This window comes from Orbicella franksi, chromosome 1 (genome assembly GCF_964199315.1).
Source record: "Orbicella franksi chromosome 1, jaOrbFran1.1, whole genome shotgun sequence".
Taxonomy (NCBI): Eukaryota; Metazoa; Cnidaria; class Anthozoa; order Scleractinia; family Merulinidae; genus Orbicella; species Orbicella franksi.
The window spans coordinates 6,401,873-6,427,583 of NC_138145.1; the positions used below are offsets into that span (position 1 = coordinate 6,401,873).

The following is a 25,711-nucleotide window of genomic DNA, read 5'->3' on the forward strand; positions in this document are numbered from 1 at the left end:
GAGTTGATCTAGCGCTAGGTTACAGCTTAAATACGTGATGTTTACAGTAAAATAAATAAACTGGTCCCTAAGGTAATTAAGTTTGAGCTTTTTAAGACGTTTCGATACGTTTTTAATTGCAGAATTCTTGAAACCGCTGTCTAGGCAAACCAAAAAAAGTTAGGTTAGAAAGTAAATTGATATTGTACGTGCAAAAACACCAGAGTTAACTTTGTACATCGATTGTACACTTTTAGACAAGAAAGAATTTTTGTTTTCATTTTTTGTTTTGTTTTGTATTACTAGACGAAATATTAACCCGTGTAAAGAATGATAATTAAAAGGTAGAAATGTTAGAAAGTAAATTACTCGTGTAAACTAAGTGCAATAACACTACAGTTAACTTTATACAAGTTTAGACAAGAAAGACTTTTTGTAATTTTTTTTTTTATTTTTGTACTGACTAGACGAAAGATCAACCTTTGTAAGGAAAGATACAAATTAAAAGTTAAAAACAGTGTAAAAATTACCTGGTAATTGGAAGTTGGTATTTTCCTGATAAACTTAAGAAAAAGATGAGTTGTTCAAATAAGCAAATGTTAGGAACAATACGACTATGCTGTAGAAGTAAACTGAAAGGAGAGCAGAAGCACAGTGAAGTGGAATTAACAATCTCTTCCTGGTTGGGCAAAGTGGAGAGAGCAGATCTTGCAGGGCTCAGCTCCATCACGAACACTACATAAAGCCACGATCCTCCTCGGTTTGTAGACTGTTAGCAGTCTCTCTCTTCACCGAAGTTTTGTAGTGCGCATTGGATCTGGTGATCGGTGAAGTCGCGAGCTACGAGAAACGCAGACTTATTTCTTCCTCTCCTCAATTCCTCCTCGTTCACGTTTGTGTTCAAAGATACAAGGATGAGCTGAAGGATTAACCAGGTAGACTGTGCGGGTACACCTCGACTATTACTGAACGTCAGTTTATTCACAATGGCAAGATTTGTTGAAATCGTTTCTTGTCTAATTTCACTTCCTCATGGTTGTTTGTAATTAGTTTTTGGGCATGAAAATATCCAGCAAACAGTGCTGAAACTGCTACAACAAGGGTATTTGCTATTCCTTCAGTGAAGAAATAAAAACCTTTTGCGGCTAAAAAACAACCTTGGCGTGTTTGGTTTAAAGGTCAAAATATAAAGAAGTTAGAAAAGTAAAAATAAGTTTACGATTTCCTGTGTTAGCAGAAAAAGAAATGACTGTTTATGAAATGTTTTGGCACAGGCACAATAGAATACTGTTTTTTGGTTAAAATATCAAGTTTCTATGCCTTGATGCAAACAGTTACGTTTCTCTTACTTCACAGAAACACAGGAAGATATGTACATAACTTAACTTTTTAAGTTAAGCCTTTGTTTTCGATTCTCCTAACCAATTCAAGGAGATGAGATATTTTCTTGGAACTACAGGCATTAAAAAATAGTGGCAGCTTTGGTCTAAAAACTAATAGATAACAAATTATATAACAACACAAAATATGAAAAAAATAAATTGAGCCATAACAGGGCAGATTGACTGTAAAGGTTATACACAGAAGAATGCACCTCAATCCATAAAGATAGCAGTGGCTTCTGATGTTCGGAATTCATATCTGAGTGAATTTCCAGGGATAAAAATGGTTGTTTAATCTTGTTTGCACTGATTCATAACTTATCAAATAAATAACTTGGAAAATATCCTCCAAAATAATAAAAAAAATATAATATCTTTAAAATCTTTCTAATTTGAATTACCACCACTTAAGTTATCCATATGTGTCAATCCCTTGGTTTCATAAACTCCCTTTTCGTTTTCTTTGCTGGTTGGTGTATCGATGTCTGTCTGCCTCAAAACTATCACCCACTGAGGATCACTTTCTTTGTGTTGAGAATTTCTTGGCTACAACAACATTTAATACGAATAAAAAAAATGACCACCTCCCAGTTGATTTGTTAGCTCGGTTGGTAGAGCACTGCACCGTTACATGTATTGCAGAGGTCATGGGTTCGACTCCCATAAAACCCGGAATCAAGCTTTAGCTGGATGAGCCAGTGTAATATTCCAGGTCCCTGCATTTGAACTGTGTACCTTTTTGCCATTTCCTCATCTGAAACAGTTTCTTCTCTTTGTCGTTCCGTTGATCTTGCCATGTCTCCTCAGTTATCATCTCTTTAAGCATTTTCTGTTGAAAAATTTGCGTAGCAATCAGACGATTGTTCATGATAACAGCCAGTTATGTTCATGAATAGCCCGCCTAGATTAGCACCTGCTATCCGCAGGCCAAATAACATGTAAATTTTAAAATAAAAGAAAGTAAAGATTATTGCTGTTGTTGTTGTTGTTTGCAAGCTAGAGTAACTTTTGTTTGGGATACCTGTGTTATCCCACACTAATGTCATCAGGTTGTAAGTCTGTTACGCGCAGGTAAATATGTAGGTATCGCACTTTCTATTAAATTTTGCGAGCAAAATAAAAGTTTTTGGTTTATCAAGAATGTTCGTCTAACTTGTTGGCGAACTATTAACAATTAGTGAATAACATGAAAGACAAACCGTGGTTTGTTATTGTTATAATTGTTTTCTTTTAGAAATCTAACTAGTACCTCTGGAGAAGTTGTGACTGCGTATCAAAGTACTGGGATTGTTCTTTGGTCGAGTTATAAAGGTTTTTAGTAGTAATGTAGTTATATTTCCCAATTACTCCATTTTCCCTCTTCCTGGTACGCGGCGTCAGTTAGGGATCTCGATTTCAATCGTCTTGAAGGCGTCAGTTAATAGATCTTAGCACTGTTACCCAAACTATACAAGAGCCAATTACTGGCTCACGACGACGTGATCTGATGACTCTACCCTCATAGTTCGTAAACTCTTAATGACATAGCTTAGCTCGTTGTGCCTTGGTGTTGCTGCAGGAAGTTCTTGGCAAACTGCTTCAACCGCCACCGAAGAATCCATCAACGACGCAATCAAACGTCTGCATAACATCGCAGCTTTTGACGCTAATGAGGTAATATGGGCCGCTGGGGAACTGGTGTCAGCTTCTACAACGTTCGAACGCTTTAATATTCTTTTCTTATTTTCAATACAAATATCCGTCACTCTCTGAGTTGTAGAAAACCTCTGAATAGTATTTTATGTTTTTGGAAGCTCTCGAAATTAAATCTTACTAAGGCTCAAAAACGAAGAAGTGCTCATCAACAACGTTACGAATTACAAACTGGGAAAAAAGAACGAGGCAGCGACTAAGTTTCTTAACAAGCTGGGGTTTTTGTTTAAAAGAAAATTCAGTTGTTAAATTTGCAAGAGACTCGTCGTTATTGTCCACGATAAGATTGTCTGCCTCTGTTTGTTTCATCTGACAAAGTTCAGAATGATGTTGATGTAATATAAATGCCCTGTTTCAGAATCTGACCTCGCTGGGTTATCACTTAGCAGCGCTGCTTATTGATGTGAGGTAGATTATCCCCAACACTATCTAACATGTTTAGCTTCCTCTTGTACGTATTGATATTGTGACGTAGAAGGTTCAAAGTTGCCGCTAAGCACGTGAACGAGTTTTTGCAACGTGAACAAATTGTACTTTCTAGGGAAATCTTCAACTCGTTGAATAAAAGAAATCCTTTCGAACTTTTTGTGGAATTTTTAGCTGTTACGTCACCTTTTCTGAGGAGACCGTCTTTTGTCAGCGTCCACTAACTACTTAATAGGATTGATTCAGGATCACTGTTTCATTATCATGCGAAGAACCACGGCCGCACAAATGAATGGATAACGAGCCTAACCACGCGATAATTGAAGCTTTGAAGAGCTTGTTCTAAAGTACAATCTTGAAACCTGTGGAAAGCGCGCTTTTTCACCTGATCATATTAGAACTACAGCTTTGTCGCCTTCTATGCGGTTTTATATATATTACTAAATTATTGTATCAGGAAAGTAATATTTTTGTTTAAGTAGCTTTGTTATGCGCTACTAGTTTATTAGTAGAAATGGCGCTATAGAAATAAAGAGAATTATTATTATTACTTTTAGGATCCGCAAACTTATGCTGTTAGGCGCCATATTTGGATGCCTGGATCCCTTGTTGACGATTGGAGCGATACTCAGCTATAGATCACCGTTTGTAAGCACAAAATAGGAATAAGTTGTAATCATGCTTGCGTTGTACTTTAAAGCTCGATATTTATATGAGTTCTTTATTTCTTATCAAGTCAGCGCTTTTTGACAAGAGAGAAGAAGCAGATAAGAAGAGACAACAAATGGCGGTTGGTAATAGTTATCACTTGACTCTCCTAAAGAGCTAAAAGGTACGTTATGCTTACGCTTAGTTGTCGGGGCGGGTCGTAATGCTGTAGTCCGCTGATTTGTAGGCGTAGTTGGAGAGGGAAGTGGGGGGGTGGGGGGGGGGGGGGAGGATATGAACGGAAAAATGAAGGAAACACTTAAAAGAGGAGGGAAAGTTACCCTCCTCTCCGTCCTCTCTTTGCTATGTACAGGAAGCCTAGTGGCTTGGGAAGGGATGTGTTGGAAACATTCTTTCAATACTGACTTACGTCACGTTTTTGTTCTGCTCCCTGAGTTTCAAATGACCATATAACAAAATATTTCCTGGGTCAACTCTCCCCAAGACATGGAGTTTGTTATTTCGTTATTCAGTCGGTCATGTTCCTTCCAGCTGCATACAATTCTTATTCTTATAATCTTGTCTATGACTGTGCATGAAAACCCTGGCGTTAGCTAGCAAAACAGATCCACCGATAAACCATTTGCTTGCTGGTAGTATCATTTGTGCAGTGGCAAAGTTTTCCTGGTAAGTCACACCGTCACTGGTGGAGTGGTGAGTTGAGGCATTAATACCCGTGGTGTAGTCTTTGGGCGGGGAGAGAGTGATAAGGCTTAACATCATTGGGGAAAACAACTTTAAGGCGACTCAAAGATGTGTATTCCCTCCGATCTGAAGGACAAGTTAATTTAAACTGCGTGAAACTGTTACCAATCCAACACTTTGCTAAATTGTCTTTTTTGCGGAAGCAAATTTCTTGCTGAGAAAAAAAAGAGATTCAAGTTGGTGCTGATTTTTCTGGCTATTTTTCCAGGAGATGTCTCCGTAGATGCCGAGGACACCGCACTTAAGCTTTGGACCAAGAATGATAGACATGTTAGAACAGCTTGCGTTACTGGTTAAGCGTGCAGCTCAAAACTACGGAAAACGTTGCGTGACTATCCGAAGACTCAACTTTTAACTCTTAAAACTTTTTTTTTTATGGAGCTGCCCTTTGTTAAACAATATACAAAAATAAAATAATACTAATAAATACTAATACTAATACTAACACTAACACTAACACTAACACTAACACTAACACTAACACTAACACTAACACTAACACTAACACTAACACTAACACTAACACTAACACTAACACTAACACTAAGACTAAGACTAAGACTAACACTAAGACTAACACTAACACTAAGACTAACACTAACGCTAACGCCAACGCTAATACTAATACTAATACTAATACTAACAGTGACACTGACACAGACACAGACACAGACAGACAGGCACAAACACAGACACAGACACAGGCACAGGCACAGACACAGACACAGACACAGACACAGGCACAGACACAGACACAGGCACAGACACAGACACAGGCACAGACACAGACACAGGCACAGACACAGGCACAGACACAGACACAGGCACAGACACAGACACAGACACAGGCACAGGCACAGACACAAACACAGACACAGGCACAGACACAGGCACAGACACAGACACAGGCACAGGCACAGACACAGGCACAGACACAGGCACAGACACAGGCACAGACACAGGCACAGACACAGACACAGACACAGACACTAACACTAACACTAACACTAAAATTAATGATGATGATGATGAAGATGATGATGATGACGATGATAATAATAATGATGAAAACAACAATAATTGTAATGACATCAAAATAAACAAACAAATAATTTACTTTTTCTCTGCTGTTTCGTTAACTGTTGTTTATTTTTTTCCTACAGCAAAGTTTACAAATAAGTATTCCGTTTTTTTTTTTTCATCCATTTTAAGTCAGTTAATTTTCAAGTAAACGATTTTGACAGCCCATACCTTGTTTTTCACGACGAAGTCAAGACTTCCAACGTAAATAAGTACTTAGGGACCGTTCATTTTTTATAAGGTAGGGGGGGCTGGTGGGATTTGGGGGGGGGGCATGCGAAAAAAATGGCTTTCGAGGGGGGGCATCCCAAAAAAATAAGGGAAAAAGGGGGGGTCGCGTGAAATATTTTAGTAAAACTTTAAAATGGCATAATGTTTGAATATCAAAAAAATTGCTATAGAATAAACATAGAAGGCAGGATACAAATTTATTACAAACTTTCCTTCTGCTTTAAAAAAACGTTTAGCGATAAAAAGCATTTGTAGCTACTGAAAAGAAGTATTTAAGACTGTTATTTTCGAATGCAACTTTCACTGGCACTCATCTTCATCTCCGCTGTCGTCGAGTTCTTCGTCGCCGCTTGTGCTGCTATGGGAGTCTCTTTTACCAATGCTGCAAGAAGCAGCACTGCTTTCCGTCAGAGTGTACTCTTCAGGGTACATGAAGGTGTAAACATAATCTCTGACTTCCCGCTCAAGGTTGGTGGTGATTCTGCTTCTTGCAGCATTGGTGAAATAATTCCCTTCCAAGAGCTGTGCGATGTATGGCCCATCTCTTCTAAATATCGACGTGGCAACATCCTCAACTTTAAGACACTCTACCTGAACGGCCGTTCTAGGAGGGTACACAAGGCATTGTGGAAGATCATTTCCTAGCGGGTTTCCAACACAGATTCCATAAACTCGTTGGACGTTGTTTTCAGTCCGCTTCCTCTTTCTTTCATTTGACTTTCTGCAGTTTTCTTTTTTCCTTCTCCTTTTGTTGATGTGCTGTTTGAGTATACCTTTGAATATGCTGTTATAATTGCTCGTCTTATTTTCTAGTGCTTCCATGTCCTGCGTGACCTTCGTCAACTTAGCTTCTGTACATTTGCTCTGTTTTACATTAAAACTGTGGGCAAATTCTTCGCCCTGCTTTAAAGCAAGCCCATTGGACTGAAAGAGTGTGGAATCGTGTTCCTTTACATCTTTCAATATGACATTCAACTTTTCCACCATTGCTCTGTGCTCTTTGATGGAGAAGTTCAGTTTTCTTCCATCACTGGGCTTCAACTGGTACCCTTGCATGAAAAACTCACTCGCCCTTTCTGAACAGCCATCCGCACCTAGAAAAATTGCTTCTTTTGCTTGTAAGATGTCAAACTGCCTGGATCGTTTAGCTGTAAACCTTTTCTTAAACGACTCGTCGCTTTCGCCATTATTGCGCATTTTGGAATGAACCTCTTTCATGATGCTCATGTAGTAATGCGCTCTTTCCCCGATTGGATTAACAATATAAAGAAGAACGAGCATGGAAGTGGCAGGCTGGTTTTATCTGACCCAGAGAGCGTTGCTCTATTTGCAGATAAGTTTATTGTCAAATCGAAGTTTGTGGTGGATTATCTTCAGCATCTTGAAGTGCTGGAATTTAAAAGGAAAAAGAGAGCAGAAGAAAAGGCAAAGTTAAGTAGGGAGGAGGATTATCCTTGGACTGAGTTGTGCGAAGATCTAACCAAGCTTAAAAAGCTACGTGTTCCAGAACTAAACAAGTACTCAAACCACCACGGGCTGAAGCAGCATTTGAAAAGCAGCAAGAGTGAGAAAGTAAAGGCAATTGTAAGACATTCATGCTTGCAGCAGAAGAGTCCTCTCAGAGCTGGCCAACCAACACTGAGAAATGCCAGGACATTGACACAAAATGACAACAGGGCAAGTGCTGACAGCAGTGAAACGGATGAAAGTGACAATGATGAGTATGACAGTGATGCCATTGACTCTGGGGGAGAAGATGACTCAAGTGACGTCACTCTTGCATTCATCAATTCAGATGAGGAAGATGCCAATTAGAGGCCAAATGCCACACGCTCAAGGCGAGCCATAACTAGAAGATCCGAAATTGACTTCTCTTTCTTTTGATTTGTTTTTTAAACAACAGCTCTCTGTCGTATAGAGATTGTAAATATTGTCTTCATAGTGAGCACAATAACGTGAAGTAGGGGGATAAAAGAGAAATATTAAAAAAGTTGAAATCTAAATATTGTTTGTTCAATTTTTTTTTTGGGGGGGGGGTCATCCCAAAAAATGTCCGCTATAAGGGGGGGGGGGCATGTGAAAAAATTGGTAAGCTGAGGGGGCGTCATGCGATTTTTAAATGGTGCTTCCCAAATCCCACCAGCCCCCCCCCCCCCTCCCTCATAAAAAATGAACGGTCCCTTAGGGCTTTCTCTTGACCGGCTGATGGGCCATTCATGTGTTATAACACGAGGTGTCTTTTTGCGACAGGTGTACATTCCTGACTGCAGCATGGTGTCAGTGTACTCACTGCTTCTATTCTGTGGGGACAGTGTATCCGTAAACGTGGAGAACGGTGTTGTTGTAATTTCCATGGACGACGGATGGATTCGGTTTTCAGCTTGTTCACGCAAGGTTCCTTAATCAATTCCCAAAATTTATGGAAATAACTTAGTTTCTCTCAGAAGTATGCGAGCCCGCAATTTTATGCACGGCTGTTGCTAAGTAACATGAAGTGTCTGTGGAAGCCAACTTGTGGCATATCGTCGTTCGGCATTTACTTATTTATGTAAAGTACTTTTGCGGTTAGCAGTTAATTGGTGTCCCCAGTTAGTCTACAGAGGGTAAACACATTGACGCTTAAGACCGAACGACCGACTGACTGACCTAAAGTAACGTTACTTCCCATCGAATGTTCAGATCTTTGTTTAAGTGACAACCATCATCACCGTTCCACAGTTTCTAATCGTGAGTTTCAAACTCGGAAATGTTTCAAGATCACCAATTTCGAGGTTGCGGCTCGAACATTCGTTATCGAGCAGAAAAGAGAAAAAACGGTTTGTTAATAAGAAAGCACAGCACATCTCTTGTGAACGCCTCGTAGAAATATGTTGTCTTCTCACACACATCAACTTGATAGGATATTTTGCCAACGTCAAAGGCGATAAAGAGAAAATAATTGACTAGCTATACATTGTGCCGCCTAAGGCGAAGTCAGCTCTTGTTTAATTCACAAATATCGTCTTACATACACTATTCACATAATATACAACAGCTTTATTTGTACCCAACAATTATTAGAAATAAATTGTACAGGCTGCCCTTAATAACCATAAGGGGCTAAAAAGATAGGGCAGCCACACTTAGGTGATTACTTGATAAAATAACAAAAATTAATTTAGTTTAGTCAGGCGTACAGTTACCACCTATCACCATCTTCATCATCATCAGCGTTATTATTTCCGGCGATAACAATGATCGCACCAACAATCAGTTGCTTCAAGAACTTTTCTTGAAATGACACTGCGTTATTAGCAGAAAAATCTTACTTAAACCGAAAATAATAGACGCTGACTTTTCTGTGACTCTACGTTAAGATTAAGTATTTCCTCCACAACCAGCGAAATTCACTATTCTCCAACCTTTACAAAAAAAAAATCTTTTTATTTTTCCAAAGTTTTTCTAACCGTGAAAACCACCTCCAATTTCGAATTAAGGCTAGTCAATTCCAATGAAAGCTACTACGCAGTATTTTCGAAGAGAAATGTTTGCAAGGTGTTATCAACTTTTCAGTCTGTGCCAGAATGATATGCCACAGAGTGACCATTTCAGTAATAGCTACAGGGCAGCATCTTCGAAGAAAGAAAAGAAAAGAAAAGAAAGAAAGAACGAAAAGAAAAAATGTTTGCGGTGTAGTATTAACTTTTGAGCCTGTACCGGAACGATATCTAAAGTGTGACCATTTCAGTCTTAGCTACTGGGCAGTACTTCCCTATGAGGCCATTTGCTTTACCATACTTTGAAAACTAAAAGTTAGATTATTATATTTTAACTCAGTTACAGCAGGGAGTGGAATGTGATAGATTTTACTAAAATCGCTAAATTGTTTCGATCTTTGCACGTAGGTGGCTACCCTTGCATGTGACGTGACAACAGAGCTGGACCGATTACTTGAAAGGAAGATAGAAAATTGCAGCTTTAACCTTGCGAATTGTTCGCGAGGAATCAGGATTATTGATGCTCTTGTACAGCTGCATCACGAGCCAGAGCTAACCGGAAGCTGAAAAATTCGCCAGGTCCGGTTGCTATGGGGTGATGTCATTTATCTGTTAGGTTGCTGTCATCCCAAGACTTTTGCGGTTCTATTGTGGTTAGCGATAATTGCTTTCAGTGAGAGTAATTGTGTACAAAAGCAACCTGGTTATTTCCAGATATGATCTGGCCACATAATTGATATTTTATAATAAATTTTCATAACGCGGTAATATTGCGCGGTCAGATATGAAAAAAAAAAGACTTCGACTTCGAATGAACCCGTCATCGGTCGTTGAAAACGGATACAAAACGAGATGTGCCTCTGAGTTAGAAGATATGGTGTCTCTCTGACGCATTTGTGCGAAATTGAGCCAGTTTCCAATCGAATTTGCCTTGAGGAGTTAAAGAAGGCGCGTGGGTTTTCTTTTCACGGGAAGGGAAACAAAGGAGCTGCCCTGACTATACATTTGGATTGGTTTTCGCTTAAACCATAAAACAGCTGTTGGAAACCAAACGAAACCGCCAGCCACGATTGATTTATACATGAATTCATTCACCCAAGAACGACGGAGAGAACCAGAAAGTGTTTTCAGCTTGCGCTGCCCGTTACCAACCTCCCAGAGCATCGAATCAAGACAACAGCTTCAAAACTCAACAAGTCAAACGCACCAAGTTAAGTCTTCCGATTAATATTTTATTTATATCATAACTTACACCCATTGTCATGCTTTTAGATTGTATGGGGACTAGATAGCTACTAAAATGTTAAATCACTATTTTCATCCGTGGGTTAGACCCTAGACTGAAGTCCATGGTACACCAGTTTTCTGAAAGACGAATCCAGATAAATAGTAAAATCACCATGTAGCCACATATTATAAATCCGCTCTGGTTTTCCCACGCAAACGTCTTCGCAGTATTTCTACGTTACCGAGTGCTACAGGATATTTTACAAAAACCACATATTTTTCAGTAATGCGTGACACTATAGGAAACAAAAACAACAACAAAATCGTCATTTTTCCCTCGCTCGTTCATATCATACGAACATGTTACATCTCCTTTTCTGGTTCATCCAAGCTGAAGTCCATGCAATACAGTTGCTGAGTACTTCGGGATATGTAACAAAATCATCATAGTTATTTTTCCGTCGTGCGTGACATTATAGGAACATGTTACATATCCTTTTCTGGTTCACCCAGGCTGAAGTCCATGCAATACAGTTGCTGAGCGCTTCGAGATATGTAACAAAATCGTCAAAGTTATTTTTCCGTCGTGCGTGACATTATAGGAACATGTTACATCTCCTTTTCTGGTTCACCCAGGCTGAAGTCCATGCAATACAGTTGCTGAGTGCTTCGGGATATGTAACAAAATCGTGATATTCATTTTTCCGTCGTAGGTGACATTATAGGAATCTGTTACTTATCCTTTTCTGGTTCACCCAGGCTGAAGTCCATGCAATACAGTTGCTGAGTGCTTCGGGATATGTAACAAAATCGTCATAGTTATTTTTCCGTCGTGCGTGACATTATAGGAACATGTTACATATCCTTTTCTGGTTCACCCAGGCTGAAGTTTATGCAATACAGTTGCTGAGCGCTTCGGGATATGTAACAAAATATATCGTCATAGTTATTTTTCCGTCGTGCGTGACATTATAGGAAAATGTTACATACCCTTTTTTGGTTCACCCAGGCTGAAGTCCATGCAATACCGTTGCTGAGTACTTCGGGATATGTAAAAAAATCGTCATAGTGATTTTTCCGTCGTGCATGACATTATAGGAACATGTTACATATCCTTTCTGGTTCATCCAGGCTGAAGTCCATGTAATACAGTTGCTGAGTGCTTCGGGATATGTTACAAAATCGCCATAGTTATTTTCCCGTTGTGCGTGACATTATAGGAACATGTTACATATCCTTTCTGGTTCATCCAGGCTGAAGTCCATGCAATACGTTGCTGAGTACTTCGGGATATGTAAAAAAATCGTCATAGTGATTTTTCCGTCGTGCATGACATTATAGGAACATGTTACATATCCTTTCTGGTTCATCCAGGCTGAAGTCCATGCAATACAGTTGCTGAGCGCTTCGGGATATGTAACAAAATCGCCATAGTTATTTTTCCGTCGTGTGTGACATTAGAGGAACATGTTACATATCCTTTCTGGTTCATCCAGGCTGAAGTCCATGCAATACAGTTGCTGAGTGCTTCGGGATATGTAACAAAATCGCCACAGTTATTTTTCCGTTGTGCGTGACATTAGAGGAACATGTTACATATCCTTTCTGGTTCATCCAGGCTGAAGTCCATGCAATACAGTTGCTGAGTGCTTCGGGATATGTAACAAAATCGCCATAGTTATTTTTCCGTCGTGTGTGACATTAGAGGAACATGTTACATATCCTTTCTGGTTCATCCAGGCTGAAGTCCATGCAATACCGTTGCTGAGTGCTTCGGAATATGTAACAAAATCGTCATAGTTATTTTTTCCGTCGTGCGTGACATTATAGGAACATGTTACATATCCTTTCTGGTTCATTCAGGCTGAAGTCCATGCAATACAGTTGCTGAGCGCTTCGGAATATGTAACAAAATCGTCATAGTGATTTAACCGTCGTGCGTGACATTATAGGAACATGTTACATATCCTTTTCTGGTTCATCCAGGCTGAAGTCCATGCAATACAGTTGCTGAGTGCTTCGGGATATGTAACAAAATCGTGATAGTGATTTTTCCGTCGTGCTGTTTCCAGAATCGCTCGGCATTTCTCGTAAAGAATTACATCATGTACTCGAGATTTCTATCGCTCTTGAGAGCTTTGACATAATTTTTGAGATAATTTTCTGACTGCCCACAACATTAACTGATTTTCAAAGTGTCGGTGCACATGATCTTCGAATTCGAATACTAGAAAATTCAGATTATTTTTGGAATCGCTAAGCAACAAACATGTATACAGAGAATACCCTAAACAGGTTTCAATTAGGCTTTCCGCGGAAAATCTGAGAACATTGCTGACTCTCGGGCATTTCTGGGCTGCTGGGCATAGTCACTTCGCTTACTGAATAACAGTGATAACTGAGATTAGCGAAAACGTTTCATCTATACGTGCTCCGTAGCTTTACAAGAGTAAGAAATGTATCAAAAAGTCTAAGTTTTAAACTGGCGTTTGCGCCCCAACCTAGAAAACACATTGTTTCAACGTTATTTGTTCTTTTAATCCAAATGCTTCACGTCAGTCGCGCGATTTCCCGAATCGCCGACTATTAAAATGTTTTGTATCTTTCTGACACGATGGAATTGTCTTACAGTAAATATAATTTCACACTTATGACACATTCGTGCAAAACTTGACGCGTTTTGTGGAACATAAACGATCACCGACAGGGATATGATTACACTGGAATGTTGTAAGCCACTGGATATCCCGTGGAGACGTAGGACTAAAAGTTCTACATCTCCACGGGATCCCAGGTCTGTTTTTTGGTTGCTAAGAACGTCTGGCTCGTTATGTATCCACTCGTTAACCACAATCAGCCATGGACTTGATTATCAACATATCAATCAAAATATCACTCATTCAAAGCTGAGGGTTGGGTCTCTAATGAACGTCTTTATGCTATAGAATTAAGAATCCATAACGTAGCTGGAGATTGGCGATTGATTATGATGAAATTAGTGTAGTAGAAACTATAATTTCAGAATAAAAACTAGCGATAAAAAACGTTTCGATCTCCCTGAGATCATTTTCAAGTTGTAGAAAAAGCGAATGAAATATACATAAGTATAAATTAGGGCGTGAGAATGTCCAACGATAAAAAGTGTTAAAATAATAAATACTATAAAATAAAATAAAAAATATATACAAATAACTTTGCACGGATTGAATCTGACTGTTTGTTCAAAGTTCGCTTAATCTTCTTTATAAAGAGCATTTCGTAGATCAGGCAGTCGAATTTACTTTGGTACTTTCTCAAAATCTTCAAATCACGATATATGTCATTTGGGACTGTTCCATGTTGCTTTTTAATGTGATTCCCAGTTGAAGACGATCCTTTGTGTTCCTCAACGCGCTGATAGAGGTGTCGGCACGTATACCCGACATAGTTTGCATCGCACAAACCACACTTGTAGTAGTAAACAACGCGTTGCTGGTTAATGATAGGCGGCTTCTTTTCTTTTGGTTTGATCTCGTGTCCGATCTTACAGCTTGTATACACGGGGCGAATATCAATTCCAATTTTGCGGCCTAGTTCCTCAAGTTGCCTTCGCGTGAAATTGGCCGATCGCTAGTTTTTATTCTGAAACGTGTTTTAAAAACTACGTATAAGAAACTATGATAAAAAAATTAAACTTGACTGCTTAATTTATGTGGTGTACTTCATTGAAGACACGTTCAGCTGATTCTTTCAAGGGATCAGGGGGCAGGAAAAAGAGAACGCCTGATCGCAGGTTAGAGAAGACCATGCTGATTTCTATGTGTTTCCGGTTGAAAGTCCCCTGTTGGCGCAGTCTCTCTTAGGCCTGTACTCACTCCAAACGCTTGAAAGTGCTATTGAGGGAGATTAAGAGAACTGCATGCATGTGGAGTGTGTTTTATTAAAATCAACAGAAATATCAAATCAAATCCAATGTGATTGTAGACATAAACTTAAGTTATCAGCCTGGTCATAATTGCATCTCGTATTGAAACCTCCCAGTAAAACATATGTGACAGTGAGCATCATGACAGATTAAAAAGAAAAACAAACAAACGAAAAACATGCTAGCACCATGATGGTTATTAAATAGCTGCATATAGAGTGTTTTGTTTTAATGGGTATGGTTTTAAAATCAACTGAACCGGTGCTTTTAGCCAGCTTGCTGTGATACTGAGAAGGTAAAATTGTAATATTGTAATGATAATTATTCTTGTAGTGGGCATAAACTTCTACAATCAGCCTGGTCATAACTGGATCTCTTGTTGAAACTTCCCATTAAAATATATTAAGTTTAAACAATAAAATGCTGGGGCATCATGACTGTTATAAGGTTTATTTTGCCATTGTCTGACAGATGGAAAAAAATCTAACATTATGGTACCTTGTAAACTTAACGCGACATTCTCAAGTGCAAACTCTAATATGGAACCTGTTGGGAAGGAGAAAGAGATGAAGGCCATAAGAATAGCTGGCTCTGCCATGAGGTAAGTCATAAGACCTACATCCTCAGCTATTACATTGTTCCTTGTTGTATGGCTCGCTGAAGTAAGGGTGGGCGGTTGTGTTACTACATGAACAGTGTGAGACAAATGTTGTGTTAGCTTACATGAAGTATTGTTCAAGTTAGTTAGGTGCGAGATGCATGTGGGTTATTAAAGATGGCGTCTTGAAGTAAACACGTGTTGTTCACTGAAGACTATCGTAAGCCCAAATAACTCGACATGGTGGCAGCGGGAAGTTCCCAATAGCCTTTAAACTGAAGAAGAATCAGACAAAACGGAAACATGGGATACCAAGGTGCACAAGAGGCCGGAATTCAAGCTGAACAACCTCAAGTAGTTGAAGAACCAAACGAACCTGGCGCTCACGCCGCACAACCACACGTCGCCGTAGCTGTACAGCAGGCCATGGTTCAACAGATACCCATGGCGAGTTACCAAGTTCCACCACCTGAAAAGTTCAACTTCAAACCCGAAGAATGGTCCCGTTGGATCAAGTGTTTCGAACGATTTCGAAAAGCGACTGGACTTCACTAAAAGGACGGCGAGAGCCGAGTGAATACTTTGATTTATTCGATGGGAGAAGAAGCTGACGACGTCGTACTGTTATTCGGAATGACAAATGAAGAAGCAAAGCAGTAAACGTGGTGAAAGGCAAGTTTGAAGCTCATTTTGTGGTAAAGAGAAACGTAATATTTGAACGAGCCAGTTCCATCTCTTAGCAGGACCAAGAGGCTACTCATGGGTCCATGTAAACAGAAACTGAGCTGTCTACGAACTTTCATAGCAGAGTTGCAAGTGCAAGATAAGATTGCTAAGGAGCAAGTGTATGCAATAGAAGATTTGGCGCGACCTTTGCTACGAAGAAAGCCAGCTGAACTTCTAAAGCTGATAAGCAGACTTGACAGCCTGAGCAGTGATGACCACAAGAGTAAAGTAGCCGACAAGTACCCCAAGTTGTTCGAAGGAAGAAGGTGTCATGAAGAACAGTTACCGTATCACACTCAAAGAAGATGCTAAACCTTTCCAAGTGTCAGTTCCAAGGAAAGTGCCCTTCCCCTTGTATCAGAAAACAAAGGAAGAGTTACGCAGGATGTTGGAGACCATTGACAACATTCATCACTCCATGGGGCCGTTTCTGTTTCAATGTGTTGCCCTTCGGAATCAGTTCTGGTTCCGAGAAATTCCACAAGAATATTAGTCAGATCCTCCAGGGATTAGATGGCGTGGAGTGCAACATAGATGACGTGTTAGTCCATGGCAAAGACGAGACTGAACACGATCAGAGGTTAGAAGCAGTACTCAAGCGTCTGGTTGAAGCTCGCATGACACTCAACCTAGACAAATGCCAGTTCAGCACAGACAGAGTCAAGTTCCTTGGACACGTTATAAGCTTCAGTGGAATTAAGGCAGATCCTGAAAAGCTACAAGCAATTGCAGACCTACCGCCACCTCAGACGTGCAAGAAGTGAGGACCTTTCTTGGCATGGTGAACCAACTAAGCAAGTTTTCCGAGCACCTCGCTGACAAGACAAAGAACATCAGAGGCCTTCTTCACAACGGGAGCCAATGGACATGGGGAAGTGACAGAAAGCATTTGAGCACATCAAATCTGACCTCACACGAGCTCCAGTATTGGTTCTGTACGATCCAAACAAGGAAACCAACGTGGAAGCTGATGCTTCATCCTTTGGCCTGGGTGGGATAATTCTTCAACTCCAACCTGACAACTCCTGGCGACCAGTCTCATTCATATCGCGAGCGATGACGCCCACTGAAACCAGATATGCACAAATCGAAAAAGAAGCCCTAGCGCTCACATGGGCATGCGAACGATCCTGGGAGTACATTGTGGGAAAATCAATCTCTGTGGAAACAGACCATAAACCCCTGGCGCCACTTCTGAGTACTCACACACTGGATCAACTTCCACCAAGAAATCAAAGATTTAGAATACGACTGATGAGATTCCACTTCAAGGAGATCAAGCATGTTCCTGGAAAGAAGATGCATCATAGCCGATGCGCTTTCAAGACTCCAGCCCCGAAGCCAAACAGTGAAGTCAACAATTGACGATGACGAAATGCATGCGCACATTGGAAGCGTGATCTCATCGCCAGTCTGCCTGTTTCCTTGGAGTTTATGAACTTCCATTTGTAGTGGATCGCCTTTGAATTCCGGTCGCATGTAACCAACCTGGTGTGCTGTGGCATCCTGATTCTGAGCGATTTCTATTGCCTCTTCCAGCATCAATGGTGAGCCTTTTTCAATGCACTTGTAATAGGCCTCTTTGGAGCGTAGCCCAATTACTATTACATCCCGAAGTAGTCGATCGCAGGCTTCTGGAGGATATTGACACTGGTCGTACAGAATAGTTGCTTTGTCAATGTACTCTGCAAGGCTAAGATCACCTTGCTCCAGGCGGCGGAAGTTTGATGCGGCTGCGAGTGCGTTGGATTTCGGCTGTGTCCACTCCACGAAATTTTTTAACAACACGCTTGGATCTCCCTTCTGTTCCGTGGTGAGATTCAGTGACTTTATGTGCGTTCTTCTAGTTTTTCATGCCCAAATGAGAACTTAAGTGGCAGTCTCTCTAAAAGCGGTCTGCTGCATTTCTGGTCGGAAAAAAGGTTTCCCTCAAACTTTTCTCAGTGAACTATCGTGGGTCATAAGTAAATGCAAACACTTTAGTTTTTGCAAATACGTCAAAATATTTTTTTTTTTAGAGCTGAAAACAATCATAGCCGGAAAACGCCTAAATTTGGGCGTTCCAATGACGGAAAATTTCCTAAATTGACAAGCTCGCTGCTCAAAGACCACCAAACATAACAAAAAATTGTTACTATCCCTACATTAAGTGATCCTTCAAGGGTAAGAAATGCACGTTACTTTTGATATATTTTGTTTTGGGGGATCCTGAAAATTTATCTTTTACCACCCGTTATATCACTTTCTGAAAACCTGCGAAAGTGGCTTGTCTTCGCTGGCGTTTATTTCCCAAGTCCAGACCCGGCCGCTCAAAACTCCAACTGAATTCTGCTAAACAAGGATTGGGAAGCATAGAAATGTAAAAATACCTTGCGCTTTTTATCTTCCTTTCCCACAGCGACTTCGAACTTTCTGTGCTTTGTGCGATTCTCACAGTTCATTATGCAAATTAGGTTGTCACGCTAATTCAGATTGTTTTCAATCAAAACGCTCTCACATTATTTTAATTAATCATGCCACGTTTAAGATACAGGGATCCGACAAAAAATAAAACTCAGAAACGGTTTAAATAGGTAGCATTGCTGAATTATTAGCAGTGATCTCCAGACGCTTTGTGGAAAAGTCAGGAAAACGTGGCCGGAATATTTGCAAATTTAGTCACGGTCCATTACTTCTATTAGTCCTGTTTATAGACCGGTCAGTTTGCAAAACTTTTCTAGTGTTTTGATTCTTTCTTTCCATTTTCTGCTGATGTTTCTAAAGTGAACCGTACTATTAAGCCGGTGTTAAAACTTGAAAATTGATATCAAATCTTGACAGAACGCTGTAACTGAAATCGACAACATCGTGACCTTCGTAATCTCAGCTGTGTTGCACAAGCCACAAAGATTTTACCTCCTTATCTGCTCCAGACACTGCAAAGTCAACCAATGTGTACAGGTTCGTACAGTGTGTATTCGCTTTAGCAATACTCATTATCTTGCAATGAAACTTTGCTTGCTCTTTGCTTATAATGGAATTGCGATGCATTTGGAAAACACTTCAAAATGGGCATCGACTTGGTGGACAATTATTGTTCTCCTAAGTAAGTAAGTACTTCTTCATTTAATAACGCTTTCGTAAGCAAATCACTCAGATGACTCTCATATGTTTTACTATACTCCAGAAGAGCGAGAATCACGATGATCAAAAAGTAAACAGAGGATGAGGACGGGTTGTGTTGTGGTGAGGGTGTCCTGACCTAACAGCTATGTGAACTCAGATCCCTCTCAGGGGCAGCTAATTTGACCTTTTCTCTATGGAACAGTGCCCCTATTACCTCTGAAACTGCTTTCAATACATTACAGCCGGATAAAACAAAATGTTTTAACGCCTGTGTTATGTAACAAAAGGAGGCGTCGACAAAACCTGGATCGGATCACGGATCGGATCACGGATCGGATCACGGATCGGATCACGGATCGGATCACAGAAAAAAAAAAAGTTTTAAAGAAAAAAAATCAAAAACTAAAATCAAACCGTTTATAAGATAATGATAAATAAAAGTGGAAAACTAAAATATGTTAAATGAGAATAAGAATCCCGAATTTGACGCAATGACATGTTAATTACAGAGAATGACAAGAGTTCATTTAAAAAGCCACATAAGCGCCTAATTTACGACGAATTTAAATTGTAATGAACAGGCAGATGTAGTTATATTTGAACGTTAGTTGGCTCGAAGCTTGCGTGAACCTCCCATTCTCGTTTTTGAAATTGTTATCAGTGGCCAATTCTCGGCTACATTTTCGTGTCAGATGTTAGCGTTACAGTTGGCGTTACAGTTAATGAGAAAACTTACGTACGAAAGCTTAAGGACATGACTTGCTTTGAAGGAGCTACGTCACGATTTGCACATCTTGAAAAAACTAGCCTAGTTTTTCAAGTTCGTCATTTGCAATCCCCGTTAATCTTTGCCATCCTTGACGATCCTCATTCCGTTTTGATTTGTTCTTGCCTCTTAAGTGTTTTCTATCCTAGAACACGATCATTTTAAGGTTTTATTCTATTTAAAGGCAACTCTTTACGACCCTAAAAATGACTCTAAAACTCGTTACGTAACTCCTAAAATGTTGTTTATTCTCGGGTTGCGTTATCGTTCACACTATCGATGTCATTCCTAGAATTTTTTGTAAAACAGCTATATTTCCTTGAAATACAAATGGTTTGTTTCGTTTTATTCCAGTGCGAAATATCGTATTCCAAACTCACATCTTGTAAAAGTATAGACTTGTCTCAAAAACGGAAATTGTTTGAAATCATCAGGTGTTTAATTTTTTAGTGTTTTTAGTTTTTGTGTTTCTATTCATACGTTCGTCCTATTATTACCATACTGACTCGTTTTATGACAGTTTACCTTTGATGCAAGTGAATACACGAAATATCATTTATCTGAACTGCGGAGAAAGATATGAAGACATGATTGATCATCGCAATCAAAACCCAACAGCCTGAAAAAAATTCATCTGTGACCAGCTCCCAGTTGGCTTGATATTATAAAAGAATAAAGGAACATCACACCTGAATTAAATAAAACTTTCTGCTCACAGTAGTCACTCTAGTGCAATTTGCTCAACAAAATTTTGAATTTTTTTCCTTGATCCGATCCGTGATCCGGTCCGTGATCCGATCCGTGATCCGATCCGTGATCCGATTCGTGATCCGGTCCGTGATCCGATCCGTGATCCGATCCGTGATCCGATCCGGGTTTTGTCGACGCCGCTGTCCCTCTGTTATGGTCTCTCGTGACAAATGGATGGAAGCAAGGTGACTTTCTATGAAGTCATTGCATTGAAGTATGCTAATGATACCCAATGTTCCTATTGAATCCCACGACGGTCTGTACACGTGCGCGATAAAAAGCACGACATTTTGTTTTGAGATAGGTATCCGTTTAATCTGATTTGTCAGACACGGTGGTAAAATTTAATCATGTAAGCTAGGCCTAAGCCAAAACACAACGCAACTAGCACTGACATTTCTTGCCAAAAATGCCCTAAAATTAAATTGCAAACTTGATACTAAACGAGGCCACCAAAAATTAGTTATAAAATTGCGTATTCCTGTTGTTGGGCGGTCGCTTCAACGGGTAATAAAAAAAGCCAAAATTGATCTTTTGATATTAATTCTAGCCGCGCACACTATTTCAAGTTACTAAATATTTAACTTCGCTCATAAATGATACGGATATACTAATCCACGAAAACCTACAAAGCTAAACCCTGTCGTCTTTCAACTTTCAGTTACCGAATAGAAGATAATAAACAGACTGGAAGCTAATTGAATTGAATGCATTGGTCACAAATTGTCGATTTCAGTATTCATTGTAGAAGCATTTCACACCTAGTAAAAGCTGAATTCTACATGTTTAAGTATTAGAACCCTAAGTGCATGCAAATATTGAATTACACATGTTTCTTTTTTAAATCGTCAATAGAAGAAAAGCTAGATTCAAAAACATGAAAAAGTTTCCCGATTATATAGACCAAGTTTTACAGGCAACTAAATTTGCATAATACTTTGGAGCGACCACATCATTTCCCAGCGATTTCCTCACGGCAGGGTGCAAGGGAACAAATAAGTCACCACTTTCAGCTACTTGAGCCGTTAGTAATTTTTATTTTTGTGTAATCGTTTTTATTTTAGACTTAAGGTGAAATGTAACAATGTTAAAGCGTTTTGAATGTGAACTTGCGTGACAACCTAATTTGCATAATGAACTGTGAGATTCACACAAAGCACAGAAAGTTCGAAGTCGCTGTGGGAAAGAAAGATAAAAAGCGCAAGGTATTTTTACATTTCTATGTTTCCTAACCCTTGTTTAGCAGAATTCAGTTGGAGTTTTGAGCGGCCGGGTCTGGACTTGGGAAATAAACGCCAGTGAAGACAAGCTACTTTCGCAGGTTTTCAGAAAGTGATATAACGGGTGGTAAAAGATAAATTTTCAGGATCCCCCAAAACAAAATATATCAAAAGTAACGTGCATTTCCTACCCTTGAAGGATCACTTAATGTAGGGATAGTAACAATTTTTTGTTGCGTTTGATGGTCTTTGAGCAGCGAGCTTGTCAATTTAAGAATTTTTCCGTCCTTGGAACGCTCAAATTTAGGCGTTTTCCGGCTATGATTGTTGTGAGCTCTAAAAAAATTATTTTGACGTATTTGCAAAAACTAAAGTGTCTGCATTTACTTATGACCCAAGATAGTTCACTGAGAAAAGTTTGAGGGAAAACTTTTTTCCGACCAGAAATGCAGCAGACCGCTTTTAGAGAGACTTCCACTTAATTTGCTTTCACGGCTTTGCTCTTCGAAGCTAACGGATCATTCAAAAGGAGTTCACATTCCTCAACCCAATCTAAGCACTTTTGGTAACATTCGGGGGCCGGCGTGAAGTTTCCTTTCGGCGCTGGTAAATGCTCCAGTTCAGCCATTGTGGATTGAGAGAATTTATCTTTCCGAAAAGCTGGCGGTGATCGCTGTCGACGTTAGTCTTGGCTGGGTTTGTAAAATCCTGACACCATGTTAACTACTCCGGTTGGCAAAGGTTTTATTGCTTGAACACACACACCAGTAATGAATAAAATGCCGAGCTAAACTTACAAGTTTTTATACTTATGTAAATCTTAGAAAGTTCCAGAAGCGTCTCTGCATATATTTGGGCTTGCGGAACAATGCATGCTAATTATCAAACACTCTGCATTACGACCATGCCTGAAAGGTGACAGAATAAATAGCACTACGTAAGCTGATTATGTAACAATTCTTTTGGATAAAGAATTAAAATTCTGCAGTAGACCTCAGTAGACACATAGAATCATCACATTTTTCGTTTCCACGTTCTAGCTACTAGGTTCCACACGGTTTTATTGTTAAGTTCTGTCAGTTTTCCTGGTCAGCGGTTTGTTGTTGATAGAATGATATGCGCGTGTTTGCACGTGGCGGAAAAGATAAAAATGGCGTCCAATTCGCGGACTATGATAATCGAAATCAAGTATATTAACTCACAAAATGCTGTAATACACACAGAAAATTGTAAACTTATGTCTTGGAAATGGTGACATGTTAATTGGTGCATCCTACAAAGAGTATTTACTCGATCACAACTGATTTTGACGGAGTAGGTGTCCTTGGAGCAGTGAATGTCATGTGCAGCTATGCAGACAATTGAACAAATCGTAGTTCTTTGGCACTCTCAGAGGATAAACTTGCTGTTTGTGCAGATGGTGTTCTTCGTGTCTTTGTTCCATCACAGGGTGTGACAAGAATCGTTAGAGGGAGTGATGGCCTACCCATATCATCACGAGCAGTGAACGTCGCTTGGCTTGGTAAAGATATTTTGTTCTGCGAAGAGCACTCTATTAAGCTGTTTGAATCTGGGGCTGTTGTTATGATTGCAGGACACTGTAAAGGTGATAGTGAAGGTTCATAATCACACTCGAAACTGTGTCAACCAATTGGGATCTGCGTACATTTGATCGTAACATTTGTATTTACGTTACACACTTTGGTTCTGGCGCGGTCAAACTAATCACCAAACCGTTGACAGGGATTACAGAGTTCTTTAGAAAGTTACAAGTCCTGGTGAAGGCTTTTAACATTCATTCCAAAAAATGCACAGTTAGAGAACCACATAAGTCGGTTAATGGAGCAATTGCTATGGTGGATGAGGTGCTGGAGTACGTGAAGTATTGCTCACGGAAGGCAAGAGAGCTACAGTCCTTGGCAAAAGAAACCACTGATGTGCCAGAGGGTACTTTATCAAACAAGTGTTTGAAGCTATTGGAACTGATGGCACAATCGCTTCGCAAGGTAGAGCACAACATCAAAGATCTGTCTTCATATCCAGGTTTCGAGGTGAACTTGAATTAGAATCACTCCTGACGTTAAATGTTGAGAACCAACATGCAGTCACTCATTTTAAGAAGGAAACATTAACTCTCTACGAATATTTTTGGTTCATCAGTTGAAGAAGGAGCAAAGAGAGTGGCACTATGGTCTGCACATTATTACACGCATCCCAACTCATACTACCCTGTTGAACATTCTGCTACTGCGGTGGGAGAAAGATTGTCCAGAAATGATGAATCAGAGATGAGAGTGTGGGCAAAACAATACGACAAGTGTGTAAGGCAGCGAAGTGTACGACAAGACAACACAAAGGACAGAACTGGGACACTGCTTCTGGCTTTATATGAAACACAGACATTGCTTAATCCATTAGATTTGCAGTTTGTACTTCCTCGTGCGCAAAGCTCAGTGCCGGGGAAAGTGCAGAACGTCCAGAAGGTGAGTCTGAGGAATAGCCTGCGGAGGTTTTCTCCTGTACTGATCAACGTGACGAGTACAGCAGCAGCGAAAGTGGAGACAGTGAGAAGACAAAGACTGCTCACCAGAAGAATGAGAGATTTTCTTTAGTCCAGGTGAAGATATGTGTGTATCCAAACGACGTCAGTTAGGCATTTCGTTAATTATACACATAAGTCTGCAAACAATCACTGGGAATGGTATTTTAGATTTGGTAACTGGGGTTTGGACCAAATTTAAGCTGTGAACTGGGATTTCGCAAAAATTTGGGCTGGGAACTGGGATTTGGTACCCTCTTCATGACCCTCATTCAAGCATAGTAAAAGTAGTCCTCGATTTCCCCAAGCAAATGGAGAAGTTGAGCGGGGAGTTAGAACTGTGAAGAATCTAACAAAGGAAAAAGACCCTGCTAAAGCATTACTAGCCTATCGTTCAACACCACTAGCATGCAAGTTCTCTCCTACTCAGTTACTGATGGGAAGGCAGATTAGGAACAGCGTTCCGTTATTCCACACCCAGCTGTACCCACAGTGGCCTGACTTGGATAACCTGCGTGCACGAGAAAGCATGAGCAAATTGAAGCAGGAAACGGTGTTCAACACCAGGCATAAAGCCAAGCCCTTGCCTTCAGTTGGACCGGGTGCTGAAGTTTTCGTCGAGGACCTTCAGCGGTCAGGAAAAGTCATTGAAGCAGCATCAACACCTCGGTCGTATAAAGTTTAAACACCGACCAGCACGATAAGAAGAAACCGCGTTCACCTTACTCCACCGCCAAATCAGCAGGAGCAACGTGAGCGACCGGCACTAATGATGAACCAAGTTCCCGCAGAGGACAAAGCGGCAACACCTGTTCGGAAGGACATTCCCGTTGCAAAGGGAGACATTCAAGTACCCCTGTAACACCCATTCTTGCTACTAGGCTTAAGAGAATTATAAAACCATCGCTGAAGGTTAGAGGGAATCTAGGTTTAGTTTGAGATGACGCTGTGTTATAAGATTCCATATATTGTTTGTCAGTCTTCTCAAGCTCAGTTCGTTCCCTAGATACTCTTGAACAATGGGGGGAGATGTTGTGTTAGCTTACATGAAGTATTGTTCAAGTTAGTTACGTGCGAGATGTATGTGGGTTATTACAGATGGCGTCTTGAAGTAAACACGTGTTGTTCACTGAGGCTATCGTAAGCCCAAATAACTCGACAACAAAAAAATAAGCTGCATGACTTAAGATTAATGCC

The 25,711-nt window shown here is 40.1% G+C and overlaps 1 protein-coding gene across 1 annotated transcript in view; it reads left to right on the forward strand.

Annotated features, from left to right (window-relative positions):
- LOC145467211 (interferon-inducible GTPase 1-like) overlaps positions 1 to 25,711 on the forward strand; it is a 62,815-nt gene that overhangs the window by 13,348 nt on the left and 23,756 nt on the right. The gene's annotated exons all lie outside the window — the stretch shown is intronic.